This window comes from Lissotriton helveticus, chromosome 4_2 (genome assembly GCF_964261635.1).
Source record: "Lissotriton helveticus chromosome 4_2, aLisHel1.1, whole genome shotgun sequence".
Classification (NCBI taxonomy): domain Eukaryota; kingdom Metazoa; phylum Chordata; class Amphibia; order Caudata; family Salamandridae; genus Lissotriton; species Lissotriton helveticus.
In genome coordinates this window covers 96,657,193-96,663,903 of record NC_136064.1, presented here as the reverse complement: position 1 = coordinate 96,663,903, position 6,711 = coordinate 96,657,193, and the positions used below count along the sequence as shown (strand labels likewise).

General features: G+C 50.8%; 1 protein-coding gene across 1 annotated transcript in view; it reads left to right on the top strand.

The window, feature by feature from the left end:
- Positions 1-1,952: 1,952 nt before the first annotated feature.
- LOC144752222 (serine protease 23-like) overlaps positions 1,953-6,711 on the top strand; it is a 96,359-nt gene continuing 91,600 nt past the window's right edge. Inside the window, exon 1 of the mRNA XM_078640201.1 lies at positions 1,953-2,068. The gene's annotated coding sequence lies outside the window, so the exon portion shown is untranslated. The remainder of the gene's footprint in view (positions 2,069-6,711) is intronic.

The following is a 6,711-nucleotide window of genomic DNA, read 5'->3' as shown; positions in this document are numbered from 1 at the left end:
CTACTGTGGCATACACTTCTTTGCAACACACCTGAGACGCGCACCTCTTTACAGACACAACCGTGGCATGCGCTTCTTTACAAGGACACCTGAGACGCGCACCTCTTTACAGACACAACCGTGGCATGCGCTTCTTTACAAGCACACCTGAGACGCGCACCTCTTTACAGACACAACCGTGGCATGCACTTCTTTACAAGCACACCTGAGGCAAGCACGCGCTTCTTTACAAGCACACCTGAGACGCGCACCTCTTTACAGACACAACCGTGGCATGCGCTTCTTTACAAGCACACCTGAGGCAAGCACTTCTTTACAAGCACACCTGAGAGAGACGCGCACTTCCTTACAGACACTACTGTGGCATACACTTCTTTGCAAGCACACCTGAGAGAGACGCGCACTTCCTTACAGACACTACTGTGGCATACACTTCTTTGCAACACACCTGAGACGCGCACCTCTTGACATACACAACCGTGGCATGCACTTCTTTACAAGCACACCTGAGACGCGCACCTCTTTACAGACACAACCGTGGCATGCGCTTCTTTACAAGCACACCTGAGGCAAGCACTTCTTTACAAGCACACCTGAGAGAGACTCGCACTTCCTTACAGACACTACTGTGGCATACACTTCTTTGCAACACACCTGAGACGCGCACCTCTTTACAGACACAACCGTGGCATGCGCTTCTTTACAAGCACACCTGAGACGCGCACCTCTTTACAGACACAACCGTGGCATGCACTTCTTTACAAGCACACCTGAGGCAAGCACTTCTTTACAAGCACACCTGAGAGAGACGCGCACTTCCTTACAGACACTACTGTGGCATACACTTCTTTGCAAGCACACCTGAGAGAGACGCGCACTTCCTTACAGACACTACTGTGGCATACACTTCTTTGCAACACACCTGAGACGCGCACCTCTTGACATACACAACCGTGGCATGCACTTCTTTACAAGCACACCTGAGACGCGCACCTCTTTACAGACACAACCGTGGCATGCACTTCTTTACAAGCACACCTGAGACGCGCACCTCTTTACAGACACAACCGTGGCATGCGCTTCTTTACAAGCACACCTGAGGCAAGCACTTCTTTACAAGCACACCTGAGAGAGACTCGCACTTCCTTACAGACACTACTGTGGCATACACTTCTTTGCAACACACCTGAGACGCGCACCTCTTTACAGACACAACCGTGGCATGCGCTTCTTTACAAGCACACCTGAGACGCGCACCTCTTTACAGACACAACCGTGGCATGCACTTCTTTACAAGCACACCTGAGGCAAGCACTTCTTTACAAGCACACCTGAGAGAGACGCGCACTTCCTTACAGACACTACTGTGGCATACACTTCTTTGCAAGCACACCTGAGAGAGGTGCACCTCCTTACAGACACTACTGTGGCATACACTTCTTTGCAAGCACACCTGAGACGTGCACTTCTTTACAGGCAGATCTGCTGTCCTAACTATAACTTCCTACAGCTCTCGCTGTAAATGCTCACTTCTGTGTATGTACAGACTATGTACAGACCTCTCTACAGACCCCCTTATACCTCTTTTGTCTCTTTAGAAAGACTCTCCGCCCTGCACCGCCTGTCACTGCACAGACCCCTGAGGGCGCGCACCTGGGCGCTGAAGACGCTTCTCACGCTGTTCTTGGCGCTAGATGGCGTGGGCCTCGAGGCACACATCCACCGGTGTGTGGAGCCCCTCCCCACCCTCGGGGGGTGCATTCCCCACGCAGTGTCGGCTCCAGCTGCAGGGCCCCGGGGCCCGGCCCTCCCCGGAGCCCCGGGACACACATTCTCGGAGCAGAGGCGGCTCCGGAGCGCTGCGCTCTGCTTCCAGGCGCACAGCGCCCCCTCCCGGCCCTCTCACCCTCCCTCAGCCTGTCCCTCGGTCTGTCTTTCACACGCTCAGTTACAGCTGGAGGTTCAGGGCGGACGGACACCCTCACCCCGGCTCCGAGGCCCCCGGGGGCGCAGGGCGGACCCCGCCGACCGCACAGGTGGAGAGGGGGGAGCAGCGGCCGGAGACGGGGTAAGAGACAGCCGGAGGGGGGGGGGGGGGGTCAGGTGAGAGAGAAGGACAGTCCCGGTGAGCCCGGGGAGAGAGTGAGAGAGAGTCACAGAGGAAGGCGTGCGCTCTGGGGGAAGAGATCTGGGGAAGGGAGAGAACATGCATAGTGGCAGGAGAAGAGAAGAGGGGAGACGTGTGACCTGAGAGAAGAGACGGCTAGGGAAGGGAGGGTGCAGAGAGAGTGTCAGGGGAAGAGAATGGAGACGTCGTGCGCTCTGGGAGAAGAGGGAGCGCGGGAGAGGAGAGGCGCGCGCTCTCGGACGAGGGACAGCGGGGCAGAGCATCAGAGGGAAGTGAACTCTGGGGGAAGAGACGGCATCAGAGAGAGTGCAGCAGAGGGACACATGAAAGTGAGCAGGGAAAGGTGTCTTTTAGGACAAGTGGCAGTGTCGGCAGAGAGAGTCGCCGGGGAGAAGAGAGACAGAGGACAGAGGGAGAATCAGAGGGGAAGAGAGAGGCGTGTGTTCTGGGATGAAATATGTGTGTGTGTATGCGCGGCTGCACTTAGACATCTCTCTCTTTACGCGCACACCTGTGAGTGTGTGTGCAGCGGCGTCCAGCGCCCTGAAGCCACCGACGCAGAGCGCAGCGCTCGATGCTTCGCACCGCTGAGAGCAGAGGAGGGAGGGGGGGGGGGGGGCTGTGGCGAGCAGGCGGAGCCGCACCCTCAAGGTTAAGGTTCTGGTGGTGACCCAGGAGGGTTCAAGGTCAGCGCTGGGGCAAAGGTCACGATAATGTTTAGGGACGCACTCACGGCACCTGTAGGGCAGCGTTTCCCAAATTGTGGGGCCGGGAACGGGAGCAGGCTTTTGGTGGTCGCGATAGTCCGTGGAATAAATAAAGATGCATTTATGAATTTAATTATTAGGGCGTTTTATAAAGCGCTTCCATGACCCGAGAAGACGAGAGCGCTGTAAGTGAAGTGTACATAGAAAGACAACGGAGTCTGTGCAGGAAAAGAGCATTTTAAGAATAATGGCTATTAGGTGGTTAAGTGGCCGGTCGCAGCTCAGCACTTTATGTTACCGGTGGATCACGGAGGTTCAAAATATAATACACGTCATACATAAACTCCAGAATAGACGCGATTACTCAGTATTGTTGTGTTATAGCCCGACCCGTCACTGCACGAGGGATTTACACGAAGAAACGCCTCACCCCCTTCTTGGAGCCCAAGAGAAGCGGTTTGTGAGGCTCTCTGAGGGAGGGAGCCCCCTCCCCTGCACATCGCCAGTAAAGCGCCCAGAATAGGCGCTTTCTGGTTTTTTATCTAGGAAGTTCGAGGAAAAGATTTATCTAGTCACATTTTCTGGCTTTAAAGTCAGAGGTCAAATGTCAGGCAGTGCCTTTCGACAAATTGTGCTTATGTTTTTAACATGTGGATTGGTGTTTACAACTACTCTCACTGTGCAGGCAGGGAACAACAGTAAAGAGAATCATGCAACAGCCCTGCTGTGGTACAGGCAGGGCTTTAAGTGGGCCGGGTCTCACCGGTTCTGAGCACTGGTAGTTTTGTAAAGGAGGACTCGAAACGGGTCTCTATTGGGCTCTGTTTGTGCCCTGGCACAGGCGGTCCGTGTGCTTTTCCGGATTGCAGTGACAGCGGCACATGGATGTGCTCACACTGCTCACTTGTCACTATGAGGTCACGCGTGGTGAACCTTGTAGGGGAAGGAAAACCCTTTAAAGAGTAATTTTTTCTCTGAATTTCCCTTCTCATCTTGAAACTCAGGAGCAGCAACATTGTCCTGGTGTCACCAGAGGTTTAAGTGGAAGCTTTTTCAATATTATATACAAGCCACAATTGTTGCTTATTTAACTTATGCTGCTAACAACCACTGACAAAGCCAAGAGTCCTGAGTTTTTGTAGGTATGATGTTACTTGTTGTATCATATATCTGATTGCAATAACAGAAACAGCAAAATACAAGTCGGACGGCACACCGTGCTAAGTACAGATTTCTAGCTTATGTGTTTTAAGCCACGCCCTTAATTACATTGGCCACGCCCCTTTGAGAGACCACCCAGTTTTTTTTATCCCACTTAAGGACCTGGGTACAGGGACTGTGAAAGGAAAGGCTGGGGGTGTCATTTTTGTGACACACAACAACATGTAAATAACTGTAAAGGTGCTGCGCATATGGCTTAGCACAGGCCCCGCGGGGCGGGGGGGGGAAGGGGGGAGGAAGCTCCAGGGGCCCTCTGAGCACAGTACCCTGACCTGGGAACTCCTGACTAAGACCAGAGGGGGCCCCTCCATGTACCTTGCAGGGGGGCCCTCAAGTTTGGTTTACGCCACTGGCATCCCATCAAGGAAAGCAAAAATGAAGCACATTTATTTGTAATACTGAAGTGTGATTGAAACAAAGATTGTAATAAAATCAAAGCAAATAAAGACAGCTCAGGGATGCAGACATGATAAATATTCATTGGAATCCGATTTCCTCTCATGATCATTTGCATGCAATATAGTGTCATCAGTGAAACTGAATGCCTGCAAATGTACTGTTCGTTTAAATGGACAATGTGCTCTCTGTAAACGACAGTGCGATACCCCATGATGCAGTAGCTACTTTAAAAAAAATGGCGCCGCCTCGTGTTCATTAAAGCTGGGTACAAAAGTAACAATGGGAGAGACAGGGAAAATCAGGAACACTCTCTTGATCCCCGGTTTTATGCAAATGAACAAAAGAAGAGAGGTTGAAATATCAAAAAAGCCACATAGATGGAGCGAAACAACTAGTGGAACTCACACCCTATTTGGGTGGAGAAGAAAGCCCTCACACACCGACCTAGTCAGTGTCATGCTTCATCATTGGGCCCCACCAAAGAGGCCGAGTGGCTCTTTGGTGTGCTGCGACGCCAGAAGACTGCGGAGCTGGTTGTGTGAAATGGGCGTGTTGTGAGATTAACTAAAAGTAAAAGTGTCTAAAGGGTATCTACAAAAAGTTTTAATGAATGATCCCTAGGACACGGATAAAAGGTTTATGTGTCTGAATTTTATTGCCAAAGGAGGGTCCTGGCACATCGCCATCAGCGCTCGCTGCCCACTTGAACACCTGGTATTCCCTCAAAACGGACCCGACGACGTCGGGGTCCGGTTTGAGGGAATACCAGGTGTTCAAGTGGGCAGCGAGCGCTGAGGGCGATGTGCCAGGGACGCTCCTACCCCCCTCCTGAGACCCATGGAGCAATTAGCGCCATATTTTAAAGTGCAGATACACTCCAGAATTAGGAGTATTTTTGGAATGAGCATTGTGCTCTTCCACTTTTTTATGCACTTTATCACTTTTTGTTAATTTTTCACTTTCACGCCCCCAGGTCAGGGTGGATGATTAGAGAGTCCATACCGCCGGGGTTTATTTTCTGTCCTGACGAATGCCTAGGTAAAATGAAACCACCCGTAAGGCTGAAACATGTTGACTGACTTAATACTTAATTCTGAATTAACCATCCATTACCTTTGGCAATAAAATTCAGACACATAAATCTTTTATCCGTGTCCTAGGGATCATTCATTAAAACTTTTTGTAGATACCCTTTAGACACTTTTACTTTTAGTTAATCTCACAACACGCCCATTTTACACAACCAGCTCCGCAGTCTTCTGGCGTCGCAGCACACCAAAGAGCCACTCGGCCTCTTTGGTGGGGCCCAATGATGAAGCATGACACTGACTAGGTCGGTGTGTGAGGGCTTTCTTCTCCACCCAAATAGGGTGTGAGTTCCACTAGTTGTTTCGCTCCATCTATGTGGCTTTTTTGATATTTCAACCTCTCTTCTTTTGTTCATTAAAGCTGGGTGACAGAAGTTTGTTGTTCTAAAAAGTGGGTCGAGGTTCTAAAAGGTTTGGGAAGCACCGATATATGTTTAACGTCATGGCCAAAACAAGGCGTGGGGTTAAGGTTAGAGGTAGGGGGGTTATGGCTAGAGTAAGGGATAGGGCACTTTTGTGGTTACAGTAAGGTTTGGGGTTAAGGTTAGAGGTAGGGGGGTTATGGCTAGAGTAAGGGACAGGGCACTTTTGTGGTTACAGTAAGGTTTGGGGTTAAGGTTAGAGGTAGGGGGGTTATGGCTAGAGTAAGGGATAGGGCACTTTTGTGGTTACAGTAAGGTTTGGGGTTAAGGTTAGAGGTAGGGGGGTTATGGCTAGAGTAAGGGACAGGGCACTTTTGTGGCTACAGTAAGGTTTGGGGTTAAGGTTAGAGGTAGGGGGGTTATGGCTAGAGTAAGGGACAGGGCACTTTTGTGGTTACAGTAAGGTTTGGGGTTAAGGTTAGAGGTAGGGGGGTTATGGCTAGAGTAAGGGACAGGGCACTTTTGTGGTTACAGTAAGGTTTGGGGTTAAGGTTAGAGGTAGGGGGGTTATGGCTAGAGTAAGGGACAGGGCACTTTTGTGGTTACAGTAAGGTTTGGGGTTAAGGTTAGAGGTAGGGGGGTTATGGCTAGAGTAAGGGACAGGGCACTTTTGTGGTTACAGTAAGGTTTGGGGTTAAGGTTAGAGGTAGGGGGGTTATGGCTAGAGTAAGGGACAGGGCACTTTTGTGGTTACAGTAAGGTTTGGGGTTAAGGTTAGAGGTAGGGGGGTTATGGCTAGAGTATGG